Source organism: Lissotriton helveticus, chromosome 1_1 (assembly GCF_964261635.1).
Source record: "Lissotriton helveticus chromosome 1_1, aLisHel1.1, whole genome shotgun sequence".
NCBI lineage: Eukaryota > Metazoa > Chordata > Amphibia > Caudata > Salamandridae > Lissotriton > Lissotriton helveticus.
The window spans coordinates 216,369,456-216,385,846 of NC_136057.1; the positions used below are offsets into that span (position 1 = coordinate 216,369,456).

The 16,391-nt window shown below is 37.2% G+C and overlaps 15 non-coding genes across 15 annotated transcripts; all 15 read left to right on the forward strand.

Moving 5' to 3' along the window:
- Positions 1 to 362: 362 nt before the first annotated feature.
- TRNAK-UUU (transfer RNA lysine (anticodon UUU)) lies at positions 363 to 435 on the forward strand. The gene has a single exon. It is a non-coding gene; the product is annotated as a tRNA-Lys (tRNA).
- A 327-nt stretch (positions 436 to 762) lies between these two features.
- Positions 763 to 853, forward strand: TRNAR-UCU (transfer RNA arginine (anticodon UCU)). Its single transcript is given in 2 exon segments — positions 763 to 799; positions 818 to 853. It is a non-coding gene; the product is annotated as a tRNA-Arg (tRNA).
- A 1,918-nt stretch (positions 854 to 2,771) lies between these two features.
- On the forward strand, positions 2,772 to 2,862 carry TRNAR-UCU (transfer RNA arginine (anticodon UCU)). Its single transcript is given in 2 exon segments — positions 2,772 to 2,808; positions 2,827 to 2,862. It is a non-coding gene; the product is annotated as a tRNA-Arg (tRNA).
- Positions 2,863 to 4,381: 1,519 nt separating this feature from the next.
- Positions 4,382 to 4,454, forward strand: TRNAK-UUU (transfer RNA lysine (anticodon UUU)). The gene has a single exon. It is a non-coding gene; the product is annotated as a tRNA-Lys (tRNA).
- A 327-nt stretch (positions 4,455 to 4,781) lies between these two features.
- Positions 4,782 to 4,872, forward strand: TRNAR-UCU (transfer RNA arginine (anticodon UCU)). Its single transcript is given in 2 exon segments — positions 4,782 to 4,818; positions 4,837 to 4,872. It is a non-coding gene; the product is annotated as a tRNA-Arg (tRNA).
- Positions 4,873 to 6,390: 1,518 nt separating this feature from the next.
- TRNAK-UUU (transfer RNA lysine (anticodon UUU)) lies at positions 6,391 to 6,463 on the forward strand. The gene has a single exon. It is a non-coding gene; the product is annotated as a tRNA-Lys (tRNA).
- Positions 6,464 to 6,790: 327 nt separating this feature from the next.
- On the forward strand, positions 6,791 to 6,881 carry TRNAR-UCU (transfer RNA arginine (anticodon UCU)). The gene is given in 2 exon segments: positions 6,791 to 6,827; positions 6,846 to 6,881. It is a non-coding gene; the product is annotated as a tRNA-Arg (tRNA).
- Positions 6,882 to 7,326: 445 nt separating this feature from the next.
- On the forward strand, positions 7,327 to 7,399 carry TRNAI-UAU (transfer RNA isoleucine (anticodon UAU)). Its single transcript has one exon. It is a non-coding gene; the product is annotated as a tRNA-Ile (tRNA).
- A 1,399-nt stretch (positions 7,400 to 8,798) lies between these two features.
- TRNAR-UCU (transfer RNA arginine (anticodon UCU)) lies at positions 8,799 to 8,889 on the forward strand. Its single transcript is given in 2 exon segments — positions 8,799 to 8,835; positions 8,854 to 8,889. It is a non-coding gene; the product is annotated as a tRNA-Arg (tRNA).
- A 1,918-nt stretch (positions 8,890 to 10,807) lies between these two features.
- Positions 10,808 to 10,898, forward strand: TRNAR-UCU (transfer RNA arginine (anticodon UCU)). Its single transcript is given in 2 exon segments — positions 10,808 to 10,844; positions 10,863 to 10,898. It is a non-coding gene; the product is annotated as a tRNA-Arg (tRNA).
- A 1,519-nt stretch (positions 10,899 to 12,417) lies between these two features.
- TRNAK-UUU (transfer RNA lysine (anticodon UUU)) lies at positions 12,418 to 12,490 on the forward strand. Its single transcript has one exon. It is a non-coding gene; the product is annotated as a tRNA-Lys (tRNA).
- Positions 12,491 to 12,817: 327 nt separating this feature from the next.
- Positions 12,818 to 12,908, forward strand: TRNAR-UCU (transfer RNA arginine (anticodon UCU)). The gene is given in 2 exon segments: positions 12,818 to 12,854; positions 12,873 to 12,908. It is a non-coding gene; the product is annotated as a tRNA-Arg (tRNA).
- A 1,518-nt stretch (positions 12,909 to 14,426) lies between these two features.
- On the forward strand, positions 14,427 to 14,499 carry TRNAK-UUU (transfer RNA lysine (anticodon UUU)). Its single transcript has one exon. It is a non-coding gene; the product is annotated as a tRNA-Lys (tRNA).
- Positions 14,500 to 14,826: 327 nt separating this feature from the next.
- TRNAR-UCU (transfer RNA arginine (anticodon UCU)) lies at positions 14,827 to 14,917 on the forward strand. The gene is given in 2 exon segments: positions 14,827 to 14,863; positions 14,882 to 14,917. It is a non-coding gene; the product is annotated as a tRNA-Arg (tRNA).
- Positions 14,918 to 15,362: 445 nt separating this feature from the next.
- On the forward strand, positions 15,363 to 15,435 carry TRNAI-UAU (transfer RNA isoleucine (anticodon UAU)). The gene has a single exon. It is a non-coding gene; the product is annotated as a tRNA-Ile (tRNA).
- The last annotated feature ends 956 nt before the right edge of the window (positions 15,436 to 16,391 follow it).

Genomic DNA, 16,391 nt, shown 5'->3' on the forward strand with positions numbered 1-16,391 from the left:
TAGACACATGATTTCTAAGTCAGCCGAAAATGAGATAGTACAAATTTAAGGATTTAAAATGGATTACGTGTGCTGCTGAAATTTCAAATGCTTAACACCTTCAATGCTACAGGAGATTTTCCTCCTGTGCTGAATGATCTGTAAATCCATTGTTCATGACAAGCTCAGCTCGTCATAAGCACACGACAAGTGTACTGCACGACGAGCTGAGCTCGTCATGAGCATGGAAGGGGTTAAAACATCAATTTGTTATTAAACTCTACAAATTTGATTGCTAATGTATGTAACCATATTAATACACAGAGTGTAGGTCAGTGTACGTCCACATTTGTTTAGCTGATTTTAAGACAGAGTATAGCAGAGCCTGGATAGCTCAGTCGGTAGAGCATCAGACTTTTAATCTGAGGAACCAGGGTTCAAGTCCCTGTTCAGGCGGGTGCTTCCTTTAAAGAAAAATTGCTCTAATTGGATGCTCTTTTTGTGTTCCCCTGCATGACGAATAAGATATTCCATTACTAAAATTGCAAAAACGTCTTTCATGGAGTTGTGAAATGCACATCTGCCTCATATATCATGTGCCATTTGACTAAACTTAAGTCGTACGTAGATTTACCTAAGGTATCATGTAACTTGAGACGGTGAATATAATTTCCCCAATTCAATATTCAAAATAAATCCATGGTTATAGTATCAAATGAACTTTATAAAGCTGATCAACATTATTTCATTTCAGAATATCTCTGCACCTCCTCAGAGCGTATTGGCTCTGTGGCGCAATGGATAGCGCATTGGACTTCTAGGTGAATGTAAAAAAGATATTCAAAGGTTGTGGGTTCGAATCCCACCAGAGTCAGTTTTATCCCTATTTATTTCATAACTGTTTAAAAGAGTAATAAACAGTGCATGCATGCTTCTGCTTCACCAAAAAGGGCAGTGAAAGGAAGTCTATTTTAAATAGATACTATTCAAGTTACGCAATCTTTGCAGAAGAGGAAATTGGCAGCTGTACTTATGAAAATGTAATTTACTCAGAAGTAAGATTTTGGGCCCTTCCTTAATTTTACAATGTCAATAAAAACATATGAATTCTAAGTCAGCAAAAAAAATGAGATAGTAGCAATTTCAGGACTTACAATAAGGTAAAATTTACTGAAGAGATTTCAAATGCTTGAAGTACCAATTCATTATTATATTCCGCGTATTCAGTACTTAATACCGGCAACCATCTTAAGAAACGTAGTGATAGTTGGGACACTTCCAAATGTTGATAAGGTCATTTTGTGGAGCGACCTGTCCGAGCCTGGATAGCTCAGTCGGGAGAGCATCAGACTTTTAATCTGAGGGCCCAGGGTTCTAGTCCCTGTTCAGGCGGCTTGGTTAAAGAAAAGGTATATCAATTGCATACTCTTTTCAGGATCCAATGAATGGGGAGTCCTATTAGAGATGTTTCAAAAAAGTCTTAATCAAGTCATTACATACCCATCTGTCTTCTACATTCTTTGACAAGGGTTAAGAAGACTTACCCAAACTGTATCATGTAGTTTGTTGATTATCTTTTACCCAATTCAATGTTCAAAATGTAAGGTAGTGTCCGATTAACTTGATAAAGTTGGTCAACAGCTGATAGGTCATCTTTTTATTTGTGAATCTCTGATCACCGTGTTGAATCAGGTCGGATCTCTAGTGCAATGGATAGCGGCTTGGAGTCCTAGACGAATGTAGCAAAAGCATTCAAAGGCTTTGTGTTCAAACACCAGCTGGGTCAATTTTATCCCTCCTCTTATTTTATAACTAATTGAAACAGTAACAAGCATTGCCTGCGTCTGCATCACCAGAAACATTTACCAAAATGGCAGTGAAAGAAAGTCTACTTAAACAGAGACTGTTTGCTTTGAAAACATTGCATAATCTATGCCCAAGAGGAAATTCCCAAAGAAACTGCTGAAAATGTATGTAATTTAGTAGGTAGTAATAGTATTTGGCACTTTATTGATTTCACAAGGTCATTTTAGACACATGATTTCTAAGTCAGCCGAAAATGAGATAGTACAAATTTAAGGATTTAAAATGGATTACGTGTGCTGCTGAAATTTCAAATGCTTAACACCTTCAATGCTACAGGAGATTTTCCTCCTGTGCTGAATGATCTGTAAATCCATTGTTCATGACGAGCTCAGCTCGTCATAAGCACACGACAAGTGTACTGCACGACGAGCTGAGCTCGTCATGAGCATGGAAGGGGTTAAAACATCAATTTGTTATTAAACTCTACAAATTTGATTGCTAATATATGTAACCATATTAATACACAGAGTGTAGGTCAGTGTACGTCCACATTTGTTTAGCTGATTTTAAGACAGAGTATAGCAGAGCCTGGATAGCTCAGTCGGTAGAGCATCAGACGTTTAATCTGAGGGTCCAGGGTTCAAGTCCCTGTTCAGGCGGTTGCTTCCTTTAAAGAAAAATTACTCTAATTGGATGCTCTTTTTGTGTTCCCCTGCATGACGAAAAAGATATTCCATTACTAAAATTGCAAAAACGTCTTTCATGGAGTTGTGAAATGCACATCTGCCTCATATATCATGTGCCATTTGACTAAACTTAAGTCGTACGTAGACTTACCTAAGGTATCATGTAACTTGAGACGGTGAATATAATTTCCCCAATTCAATATTCCAAATAAATCCATGGTTATAGTATCAAATGAACTTTATAAAGCTGATCAACATTATTTCATTTCAGAATATCTCTGCACCTCATCAGAGTGTATTGGCTCTGTGGCGCAATGGATAGCGCATTGGACTTCTAGGTGAATGTAAAAAAGATATTCAAAGGTTGTGGGTTCGAATCCCACCAGAGTCAGTTTTATCCCTATTTATTTCATAACTGTTTAAAAGAGTAATAAACAGTGCATGCATGCTTCTGCTTCACCAAAAAGGGCAGTGAAAGGAAGTCTATTTTAAATAGATACTATTCAAATTACGCAATCTTTGCAGAAGAGGAAATTGGCAGCTGTACTTATGAAAATGTAATTTACTCAGAAGTAAGATTTTGGGCCCTTCCTTAATTTTACAATGTCAATAAAAACATATGACTTCTAAGTCAGCAAAAAAAATGAGATAGTAGCAATTTCAGGACTTACAATAGGGTTAAATTTACTGAAGAGATTTCAAATGCTTGAAGTACCAATTCATTATTATATTCCGCGTATTCAGTACTTAATACCGGCAACCATCTTAAGAAACGTAGTGATAGTTGGGACACTTCCAAATGTTGATAAGGTCATTTTGTGGAGCGACCTCTCCGAGCCTGGATAGCTCAGTCGGGAGAGCATCAGACTTTTAATCTGAGGGCCCAGGGTTCAAGTCCCTGTTCAGGCGGTTTGGTTAAAGAAAAGGTATATCAATTGCATACTCTTTTCAGGATCCAATGAATGGGGAGTCCTATTAGAGATGTTTCAAAAAAGTCTTAATCAAGTCATTACATACCCATCTGTCTTCTACATTCTTTGACAAGGGTTAAGAAGACTTACCCAAACTGTATCATGTAGTTTGACATGTTGATTATCTTTTACCCAATTCAATGTTCAAAATGTAAGGTAGTGTTCGATTAACTTGATAAAGTTGGTCAACAGCTGATAGGTCATCTTTTTATTTGTGAATCTCTGATCACCGTGTTGAATCAGGTCGGATCTCTAGTGCAATGGATAGCGGCTTGGAGTCCTAGACGAATGTAGCAAAAGCATTCAAAGGCTTTGTGTTCAAACACCAGCTGGGTCAATTTTATCCCTCCTCTTATTTTATAACTAATTGAAACAGTAACAAGCAATGCCTGCGTCTGCATCACCAGAAACATTTACCAACATGGCAGTGAAAGAAAGTCTACTTAAACAGAGACTGTTTGCTTTGAAAACATTGCATAATCTATGCCCAAGAGGAAATTCCCAAAGATACTGCTGATAATGTAATTTAGTAGGTAGTAATAGTATTTGGCACTTTATTGATTTCACAATGTCATTTTAGACACATGATTTCTAAGTCAGCCGAAAATGAGATAGTCCAAATTTCAGGATTTAAAATGGATTACGTGTGCTGCTGAAATTTCAAATGCTTAACACCTTCAATGCTACAGGAGATATTCTTCCTGTGCTGAATGATCTGTAAATCCATTGTTCATGACGAGCTCAGCTCGTCATAAGCACACGACAAGTGTACTGCACGACGAGCTGAGCTCGTCATGAGCATGGAAGGGGTTAAAACATCAATTTGTTATTAAACTCTACAAATTTGATTGCTAATGTATGTAACCATATTAATACACAGAGTGTAGGTCAGTGTACGTCCACATTTGTTTAGCTGATTTTAAGACAGAGTATAGCAGAGCCTGGATAGCTCAGTCGGTAGAGCATCAGACTTTTAATCTGAGGAACCAGGGTTCAAGTCCCTGTTCAGGCAGGTGCTTCCTTTAAAGAAAAATTACTCTAATTGGATGCTCTTTTTGTGTTCCCCTGCATGACGAATAAGATATTCCATTACTAAAATTGCAAAAACGTCTTTCATGGAGTTGTGAAATGCACATCTGCCTCATATATCATGTGCCATTTGACTAAACTTAAGTCGTACGTAGACTTACCTAAGGTATCATGTAACTTGAGACGGTGAATATAATTTCCCCAATTCAATATTCCAAATAAATCCATGGTTATAGTATCAAATGAACTTTATAAAGCTGATCAACATTATTTCATTTCAGAATATCTCTGCACCTCATCAGAGTGTATTGGCTCTGTGGCGCAATGGATAGCGCATTGGACTTCTAGGTGAATGTAAAAAAGATATTCAAAGGTTGTGGGTTCGAATCCCACCAGAGTCAGTTTTATCCCTATTTATTTCATAACTGTTTAAAAGAGTAATAAACAGTGCATGCATGCTTCTGCTTCACCAAAAAGGGCAGTGAAAGGAAGTCTATTTTAAATAGATACTATTCAAGTTACGCAATCTTTGCAGAAGAGGAAATTGGCAGCTGTACTTATGAAAATGTAATTTACTCAGAAGTAAGATTTTGGGCCCTTCCTTAATTTTACAATGTCAATAAAAACATATGAATTCTAAGTCAGCAAAAAAAATGAGATAGTAGCAATTTCAGGACTTACAATAAGGTTAAATTTACTGAAGAGATTTCAAATGCTTGAAGTACCAATTCATTATTATATTCCGCGTATTCAGTACTTAATACCGGCAACCATCTTAAGAAACGTAGTGATAGTTGGGACATTTCCAAATGTTGATAAGGTCATTTTGTGGAGCGACCTGTCCGAGCCTGGATAGCTCAGTCGGGATAGCATCAGACTTTTAATCTGAGGGCCCAGGGTTCTAGTCCCTGTTCAGGCGGCTTGGTTAAAGAAAAGGTATATCAATTGCATACTCTTTTCAGGATCCAATGAATGGGGAGTCCTATTAGAGATGTTTCAAAAAAGTCTTAATCAAGTCATTACATACCCATCTGTCTTCTACATTCTTTGACAAGGGTTAAGAAGACTTACCCAAACTGTATCATGTAGTTTGTTGATTATCTTTTACCCAATTCAATGTTCAAAATGTAAGGTAGTGTCCGATTAACTTGATAAAGTTGGTCAACAGCTGATAGGTCATCTTTTTATTTGTGAATCTCTGATCACCGTGTTGAATCAGGTCGGATCTCTAGTGCAATGGATAGCGGCTTGGAGTCCTAGACGAATGTAGCAAAAGCATTCAAAGGCTTTGTGTTCAAACACCAGCTGGGTCAATTTTATCCCTCCTCTTATTTTATAACTAATTGAAACAGTAACAAGCAATGCCTGCGTCTGCATCACCAGAAACATTTACCAAAATGGCAGTGAAAGAAAGTCTACTTAAACAGAGACTGTTTGCTTTGAAAACATTGCATAATCTATGCCCAAGAGGAAATTCCCAAAGATACTGCTAAAAATGTATGTAATTTAGTAGGTAGTAATAGTATTTGGCACTTTATTGATTTCACAATGTCATTTTAGACACATGATTTCTAAGTCAGCCGAAAATGAGATAGTCCAAATTTCAGGATTTAAAATGGATTACGTGTGCTGCTGAAATTTCAAATGCTTAACACCTTCAATGCTACAGGAGATTTTCCTCCTGTGCTGAATGATCTGTAAATCCATTGTTCATGACGAGCTCAGCTCGTCATAAGCACACGACAAGTGTACTGCACGACGAGCTGAGCTCGTCATGAGCATGGAAGGGGTTAAAACATCAATTTGTTATTAAACTCTACAAATTTGATTGCTAATATATGTAACCATATTAATACACAGAGTGTAGGTCAGTGTACGTCCACATTTGTTTAGCTGATTTTAAGACAGAGTATAGCAAAGCCTGGATAGCTCAGTCGGTAGAGCATCAGACTTTTAATCTGAGGGTCCAGGGTTCAAGTCCCTGTTCAGGCGGGTGCTTCCTTTAAAGAAAAATTACTCTAATTGGATGCTCTTTTTGTGTTCCCCTGCATGACGAATAAGATATTCCATTACTAAAATTGCAAAAACGTCTTTCATGGAGTTGTGAAATGCACATCTGCCTCATATATCATGTGCCATTTGACTAAACTTAAGTCGTACGTAGATTTACCTAAGGTATCATGTAACTTGAGACGGTGAATATAATTTCCCCAATTCAATATTCAAAATAAATCCATGGTTATAGTATCAAATGAACTTTATAAAGCTGATCAACATTATTTCATTTCAGAATATCTCTGCACCTCCTCAGAGCGTATTGGCTCTGTGGCGCAATGGATAGCGCATTGGACTTCTAGGTGAATGTAAAAAAGATATTCAAAGGTTGTGGGTTCGAATCCCACCAGAGTCAGTTTTATCCCTATTTATTTCATAACTGTTTAAAAGAGTAATAAACAGTGCATGCATGCTTCTGCTTCACCAAAAAGGGCAGTGAAAGGAAGTCTATTTTAAATAGATACTATTCAAGTTACGCAATCTTTGCAGAAGAGGAAATTGGCAGCTGTACTTATGAAAATGTAATTTACTCAGAAGTAAGATTTTGGGCCCTTCCTTAATTTTACAATGTCAATAAAAACATATGAATTCTAAGTCAGCAAAAAAAATGAGATAGTAGCAATTTCAGGACTTACAATAAGGTTAAATTTACTGAAGAGATTTCAAATGCTTGAAGTACCAATTCATTATTATATTCCGCGTATTCAGTACTTAATACCGGCAACCATCTTAAGAAACGTAGTGATAGTTGGGACACTTCCAAATGTTGATAAGGTCATTTTGTGGAGCAGCCTCTCCGAGCCTGGATAGCTCAGTCGGGAGAGCATCAGTCTTATAATCTGAGGGCCCAGGGTTCAAGTCCCGGTTCAGGCGGCTTGGTTAAAGAAAAGGTATATCAATTGCATACTCTTTTCAGGATCCAATGAATGGGGAGTCCTATTAGAGATGTTTCAAAAAAGTCTTAATCAAGTCATTACATACCCATCTGTCTTCTACATTCTTTGACAAGGGTTAAGAAGACTTACCCAAACTGTATCATGTAGTTTGTTGATTATCTTTTACCCAATTCAATGTTCAAAATGTAAGGTAGTGTCCGATTAACTTGATAAAGTTGGTCAACAGCTGATAGGTCATCTTTTTATTTGTGAATCTCTGATCACCGTGTTGAATCAGGTCGGATCTCTAGTGCAATGGATAGCGGCTTGGAGTCCTAGACGAATGTAGCAAAAGCATTCAAAGGCTTTGTGTTCAAACACCAGCTGGGTCAATTTTATCCCTCCTCTTATTTTATAACTAATTGAAACAGTAACAAGCAATGCCTGCGTCTGCATCACCAGAAACATTTACCAAAATGGCAGTGAAAGAAAGTCTACTTAAACAGAGACTGTTTGCTTTGAAAACATTGCATAATCTATGCCCAAGAGGAAATTCCCAAAGAAACTGCTGAAAATGTATGTAATTTAGTAGGTAGTAATAGTATTTGGCACTTTATTGATTTCACAAGGTCATTTTAGACACATGATTTCTAAGTCAGCCGAAAATGAGATAGTCCAAATTTCAGGATTTAAAATGGATTACGTGTGCTGCTGAAATTTCAAATGCTTAACACCTTCAATGCTACAGGAGATTTTCCTCCTGTGCTGAATGATCTGTAAATCCATTGTTCATGAAGAGCTCAGCTCGTCATAAGCACACGACAAGTGTACTGCACGACGAGCTGAGCTCGTCATGAGCATGGAAGGGGTTAAAACATCAATTTGTTATTAAACTCTACAAATTTGATTGCTAATGTATGTAACCATATTAATACACAGAGTGTAGGTCAGTGTACGTCCACATTTGTTTAGCTGATTTTAAGACAGAGTATAGCAGAGCCTGGATAGATCAGTCGGTAGAGCATCAGACTTTTAATCTGAGGAACCAGGGTTCAAGTCCCTGTTCAGGCGGGTGCTTCCATTAAAGAAAAATTACTCTAATTGGATGCTCTTTTTGTGTTCCCCTGCATGACGAATAAGATATTCCATTACTAAAATTGCAAAAACGTCTTTCATGGAGTTGTGAAATGCACATCTGCCTCATATATCATGTGCCATTTGACTAAACTTAAGTCGTACGTAGATTTACCTAAGGTATCATGTAACTTGAGACGGTGAATATAATTTCCCAATTCAATATTCAAAATAAATCCATGGTTATAGTATCAAATGAACTTTATAAAGCTGATCAACATTATTTCATTTCAGAATATCTCTGCACCTCATCAGAGCGTATTAGCTCTGTGGCGCAATGGATAGCGCATTGGACTTCTAGGTGAATGAAAAAAAGATATTCAAAGGTTGTGGGTTCGAATCCCACCAGAGTCAGTTTTATCCCTATTTATTTCATAACTGTTTAAAAGAGTAATAAACAGTGCATGCATGCTTCTGCTTCACCAAAAAGGGCAGTGAAAGGAAGTCTATTTTAAATAGATACTATTCAAGTTACGCAATCTTTGCAGAAGAGGAAATTGGCAGCTGTACTTATGAAAATGTAATTTACTCAGAAGTAAGATTTTGGGCCCTTCCTTAATTTTACAATGTCAATAAAAACATATGAATTCTAAGTCAGCAAAAAAAATGAGATAGTAGCAATTTCAGGACTTACAATAAGGTAAAATTTACTGAAGAGATTTCAAATGCTTGAAGTACCAATTCATTATTATATTCCGCGTATTCAGTACTTAATACCGGCAACCATCTTAAGAAACGTAGTGATAGTTGGGACACTTCCAAATGTTGATAAGGTCATTTTGTGGAGCGACCTGTCCGAGCCTGGATAGCTCAGTCGGGAGAGCATCAGACTTTTAATCTGAGGGCCCAGGGTTCTAGTCCCTGTTCAGGCGGCTTGGTTAAAGAAAAGGTATATCAATTGCATACTCTTTTCAGGATCCAATGAATGGGGAGTCCTATTAGAGATGTTTCAAAAAAGTCTTAATCAAGTCATTACATACCCATCTGTCTTCTACATTCTTTGACAAGGGTTAAGAAGACTTACCCAAACTGTATCATGTAGTTTGTTGATTATCTTTTACCCAATTCAATGTTCAAAATGTAAGGTAGTGTCCGATTAACTTGATAAAGTTGGTCAACAGCTGATAGGTCATCTTTTTATTTGTGAATCTCTGATCACCGTTTTGAATCAGGTCGGATCTCTAGTGCAATGGATAGCGGCTTGGAGTCCTAGACGAATGTAGCAAAAGCATTCAAAGGCTTTGTGTTCAAACACCAGCTGGGTCAATTTTATCCCTCCTCTTATTTTATAACTAATTGAAACAGTAACAAGCAATGCCTGCGTCTGCATCACCAGAAACATTTACCAAAATGGCAGTGAAAGAAAGTCTACTTAAACAGAGACTGTTTGCTTTGAAAACATTGCATAATCTATGCCCAAGAGGAAATTCCCAAAGAAACTGCTGAAAATGTATGTAATTTAGTAGGTAGTAATAGTATTTGGCACTTTATTGATTTCACAAGGTCATTTTAGACACATGATTTCTAAGTCAGCCGAAAATGAGATAGTACAAATTTAAGGATTTAAAATGGATTACGTGTGCTGCTGAAATTTCAAATGCTTAACACCTTCAATGCTACAGGAGATTTTCCTCCTGTGCTGAATGATCTGTAAATCCATTGTTCATGACGAGCTCAGCTCGTCATAAGCACACGACAAGTGTACTGCACGACGAGCTGAGCTCGTCATGAGCATGGAAGGGGTTAAAACATCAATTTGTTATTAAACTCTACAAATTTGATTGCTAATATATGTAACCATATTAATACACAGAGTGTAGGTCAGTGTACGTCCACATTTGTTTAGCTGATTTTAAGACAGAGTATAGCAGAGCCTGGATAGCTCAGTCGGTAGAGCATCAGACGTTTAATCTGAGGGTCCAGGGTTCAAGTCCCTGTTCAGGCGGTTGCTTCCTTTAAAGAAAAATTACTCTAATTGGATGCTCTTTTTGTGTTCCCCTGCATGACGAATAAGATATTCCATTACTAAAATTGCAAAAACGTCTTTCATGGAGTTGTGAAATGCACATCTGCCTCATATATCATGTGCCATTTGACTAAACTTAAGTCGTACGTAGACTTACCTAAGGTATCATGTAACTTGAGACGGTGAATATAATTTCCCCAATTCAATATTCCAAATAAATCCATGGTTATAGTATCAAATGAACTTTATAAAGCTGATCAACATTATTTCATTTCAGAATATCTCTGCACCTCATCAGAGTGTATTGGCTCTGTGGCGCAATGGATAGCGCATTGGACTTCTAGGTGAATGTAAAAAAGATATTCAAAGGTTGTGGGTTCGAATCCCACCAGAGTCAGTTTTATCCCTATTTATTTCATAACTGTTTAAAAGAGTAATAAACAGTGCATGCATGCTTCTGCTTCACCAAAAAGGGCAGTGAAAGGAAGTCTATTTTAAATAGATACTATTCAAATTACGCAATCTTTGCAGAAGAGGAAATTGGCAGCTGTACTTATGAAAATGTAATTTACTCAGAAGTAAGATTTTGGGCCCTTCCTTAATTTTACAATGTCAATAAAAACATATGACTTCTAAGTCAGCAAAAAAAATGAGATAGTAGCAATTTCAGGACTTACAATAGGGTTAAATTTACTGAAGAGATTTCAAATGCTTGAAGTACCAATTCATTATTATATTCCGCGTATTCAGTACTTAATACCGGCAACCATCTTAAGAAACGTAGTGATAGTTGGGACACTTCCAAATGTTGATAAGGTCATTTTGTGGAGCGACCTCTCCGAGCCTGGATAGCTCAGTCGGGAGAGCATCAGACTTTTAATCTGAGGGCCCAGGGTTCAAGTCCCTGTTCAGGCGGTTTGGTTAAAGAAAAGGTATATCAATTGCATACTCTTTTCAGGATCCAATGAATGGGGAGTCCTATTAGAGATGTTTCAAAAAAGTCTTAATCAAGTCATTACATACCCATCTGTCTTCTACATTCTTTGACAAGGGTTAAGAAGACTTACCCAAACTGTATCATGTAGTTTGACATGTTGATTATCTTTTACCCAATTCAATGTTCAAAATGTAAGGTAGTGTTCGATTAACTTGATAAAGTTGGTCAACAGCTGATAGGTCATCTTTTTATTTGTGAATCTCTGATCACCGTGTTGAATCAGGTCGGATCTCTAGTGCAATGGATAGCGGCTTGGAGTCCTAGACGAATGTAGCAAAAGCATTCAAAGGCTTTGTGTTCAAACACCAGCTGGGTCAATTTTATCCCTCCTCTTATTTTATAACTAATTGAAACAGTAACAAGCAATGCCTGCGTCTGCATCACCAGAAACATTTACCAACATGGCAGTGAAAGAAAGTCTACTTAAACAGAGACTGTTTGCTTTGAAAACATTGCATAATCTATGCCCAAGAGGAAATTCCCAAAGATACTGCTGATAATGTAATTTAGTAGGTAGTAATAGTATTTGGCACTTTATTGATTTCACAATGTCATTTTAGACACATGATTTCTAAGTCAGCCGAAAATGAGATAGTCCAAATTTCAGGATTTAAAATGGATTACGTGTGCTGCTGAAATTTCAAATGCTTAACACCTTCAATGCTACAGGAGATATTCTTCCTGTGCTGAATGATCTGTAAATCCATTGTTCATGACGAGCTCAGCTCGTCATAAGCACACGACAAGTGTACTGCACGACGAGCTGAGCTCGTCATGAGCATGGAAGGGGTTAAAACATCAATTTGTTATTAAACTCTACAAATTTGATTGCTAATGTATGTAACCATATTAATACACAGAGTGTAGGTCAGTGTACGTCCACATTTGTTTAGCTGATTTTAAGACAGAGTATAGCAGAGCCTGGATAGCTCAGTCGGTAGAGCATCAGACTTTTAATCTGAGGAACCAGGGTTCAAGTCCCTGTTCAGGCAGGTGCTTCCTTTAAAGAAAAATTACTCTAATTGGATGCTCTTTTTGTGTTCCCCTGCATGACGAATAAGATATTCCATTACTAAAATTGCAAAAACGTCTTTCATGGAGTTGTGAAATGCACATCTGCCTCATATATCATGTGCCATTTGACTAAACTTAAGTCGTACGTAGACTTACCTAAGGTATCATGTAACTTGAGACGGTGAATATAATTTCCCCAATTCAATATTCCAAATAAATCCATGGTTATAGTATCAAATGAACTTTATAAAGCTGATCAACATTATTTCATTTCAGAATATCTCTGCACCTCATCAGAGTGTATTGGCTCTGTGGCGCAATGGATAGCGCATTGGACTTCTAGGTGAATGTAAAAAAGATATTCAAAGGTTGTGGGTTCGAATCCCACCAGAGTCAGTTTTATCCCTATTTATTTCATAACTGTTTAAAAGAGTAATAAACAGTGCATGCATGCTTCTGCTTCACCAAAAAGGGCAGTGAAAGGAAGTCTATTTTAAATAGATACTATTCAAGTTACGCAATCTTTGCAGAAGAGGAAATTGGCAGCTGTACTTATGAAAATGTAATTTACTCAGAAGTAAGATTTTGGGCCCTTCCTTAATTTTACAATGTCAATAAAAACATATGAATTCTAAGTCAGCAAAAAAAATGAGATAGTAGCAATTTCAGGACTTACAATAAGGTTAAATTTACTGAAGAGATTTCAAATGCTTGAAGTACCAATTCATTATTATATTCCGCGTATTCAGTACTTAATACCGGCAACCATCTTAAGAAACGTAGTGATAGTTGGGACATTTCCAAATGTTGATAAGGTCATTTTGTGGAGCGACCTGTCCGAGCCTGGATAGCTCAGTCGGGATAGCATCAGACTTTTAATCTGAGGGCCCAGGGTTCTAGTCCCTGTTCAGGCGGCTTGGTTAAAGAAAAGGTATATCAATTGCATACTCTTTTCAGGATCCAATGAATGGGGAGTCCTATTAGAGATGTTTCAAAAAAGTCTTAATCAAGTCATTACATACCCATCTGTCTTCTACATTCTTTGACAAGGGTTAAGAAGACTTACCCAAACTGTATCATGTAGTTTGTTGATTATCTTTTACCCAATTCAATGTTCAAAATGTAAGGTAGTGTCCGATTAACTTGATAAAGTTGGTCAACAGCTGATAGGTCATCTTTTTATTTGTGAATCTCTGATCACCGTGTTGAATCAGGTCGGATCTCTAGTGCAATGGATAGCGGCTTGGAGTCCTAGACGAATGTAGCAAAAGCATTCAAAGGCTTTGTGTTCAAACACCAGCTGGGTCAATTTTATCCCTCCTCTTATTTTATAACTAATTGAAACAGTAACAAGCAATGCCTGCGTCTGCATCACCAGAAACATTTACCAAAATGGCAGTGAAAGAAAGTCTACTTAAACAGAGACTGTTTGCTTTGAAAACATTGCATAATCTATGCCCAAGAGGAAATTCCCAAAGATACTGCTAAAAATGTATGTAATTTAGTAGGTAGTAATAGTATTTGGCACTTTATTGATTTCACAATGTCATTTTAGACACATGATTTCTAAGTCAGCCGAAAATGAGATAGTCCAAATTTCAGGATTTAAAATGGATTACGTGTGCTGCTGAAATTTCAAATGCTTAACACCTTCAATGCTACAGGAGATTTTCCTCCTGTGCTGAATGATCTGTAAATCCATTGTTCATGACGAGCTCAGCTCGTCATAAGCACACGACAAGTGTACTGCACGACGAGCTGAGCTCGTCATGAGCATGGAAGGGGTTAAAACATCAATTTGTTATTAAACTCTACAAATTTGATTGCTAATATATGTAACCATATTAATACACAGAGTGTAGGTCAGTGTACGTCCACATTTGTTTAGCTGATTTTAAGACAGAGTATAGCAAAGCCTGGATAGCTCAGTCGGTAGAGCATCAGACTTTTAATCTGAGGGTCCAGGGTTCAAGTCCCTGTTCAGGCGGGTGCTTCCTTTAAAGAAAAATTACTCTAATTGGATGCTCTTTTTGTGTTCCCCTGCATGACGAATAAGATATTCCATTACTAAAATTGCAAAAACGTCTTTCATGGAGTTGTGAAATGCACATCTGCCTCATATATCATGTGCCATTTGACTAAACTTAAGTCGTACGTAGATTTACCTAAGGTATCATGTAACTTGAGACGGTGAATATAATTTCCCCAATTCAATATTCAAAATAAATCCATGGTTATAGTATCAAATGAACTTTATAAAGCTGATCAACATTATTTCATTTCAGAATATCTCTGCACCTCCTCAGAGCGTATTGGCTCTGTGGCGCAATGGATAGCGCATTGGACTTCTAGGTGAATGTAAAAAAGATATTCAAAGGTTGTGGGTTCGAATCCCACCAGAGTCAGTTTTATCCCTATTTATTTCATAACTGTTTAAAAGAGTAATAAACAGTGCATGCATGCTTCTGCTTCACCAAAAAGGGCAGTGAAAGGAAGTCTATTTTAAATAGATACTATTCAAGTTACGCAATCTTTGCAGAAGAGGAAATTGGCAGCTGTACTTATGAAAATGTAATTTACTCAGAAGTAAGATTTTGGGCCCTTCCTTAATTTTACAATGTCAATAAAAACATATGAATTCTAAGTCAGCAAAAAAAATGAGATAGTAGCAATTTCAGGACTTACAATAAGGTTAAATTTACTGAAGAGATTTCAAATGCTTGAAGTACCAATTCATTATTATATTCCGCGTATTCAGTACTTAATACCGGCAACCATCTTAAGAAACGTAGTGATAGTTGGGACACTTCCAAATGTTGATAAGGTCATTTTGTGGAGCAGCCTCTCCGAGCCTGGATAGCTCAGTCGGGAGAGCATCAGTCTTATAATCTGAGGGCCCAGGGTTCAAGTCCCGGTTCAGGCGGCTTGGTTAAAGAAAAGGTATATCAATTGCATACTCTTTTCAGGATCCAATGAATGGGGAGTCCTATTAGAGATGTTTCAAAAAAGTCTTAATCAAGTCATTACATACCCATCTGTCTTCTACATTCTTTGACAAGGGTTAAGAAGACTTACCCAAACTGTATCATGTAGTTTGTTGATTATCTTTTACCCAATTCAATGTTCAAAATGTAAGGTAGTGTCCGATTAACTTGATAAAGTTGGTCAACAGCTGATAGGTCATCTTTTTATTTGTGAATCTCTGATCACCGTGTTGAATCAGGTCGGATCTCTAGTGCAATGGATAGCGGCTTGGAGTCCTAGACGAATGTAGCAAAAGCATTCAAAGGCTTTGTGTTCAAACACCAGCTGGGTCAATTTTATCCCTCCTCTTATTTTATAACTAATTGAAACAGTAACAAGCAATGCCTGCGTCTGCATCACCAGAAACATTTACCAAAATGGCAGTGAAAGAAAGTCTACTTAAACAGAGACTGTTTGCTTTGAAAACATTGCATAATCTATGCCCAAGAGGAAATTCCCAAAGAAACTGCTGAAAATGTATGTAATTTAGTAGGTAGTAATAGTATTTGGCACTTTATTGATTTCACAAGGTCATTTTAGACACATGATTTCTAAGTCAGCCGAAAATGAGATAGTCCAAATTTCAGGATTTAAAATGGATTACGTGTGCTGCTGAAATTTCAAATGCTTAACACCTTCAATGCTACAGGAGATTTTCCTCCTGTGCTGAATGATCTGTAAATCCATTGTTCATGAAGAGCTCAGCTCGTCATAAGCACACGACAAGTGTACTGCACGACGAGCTGAGCTCGTCATGAGCATGGAAGGGGTTAAAACATCAATTTGTTATTAAACTCTACAAATTTGATTGCTAATGTATGTAACCATATTAATACACAGAGTGTAGGTCAGTGT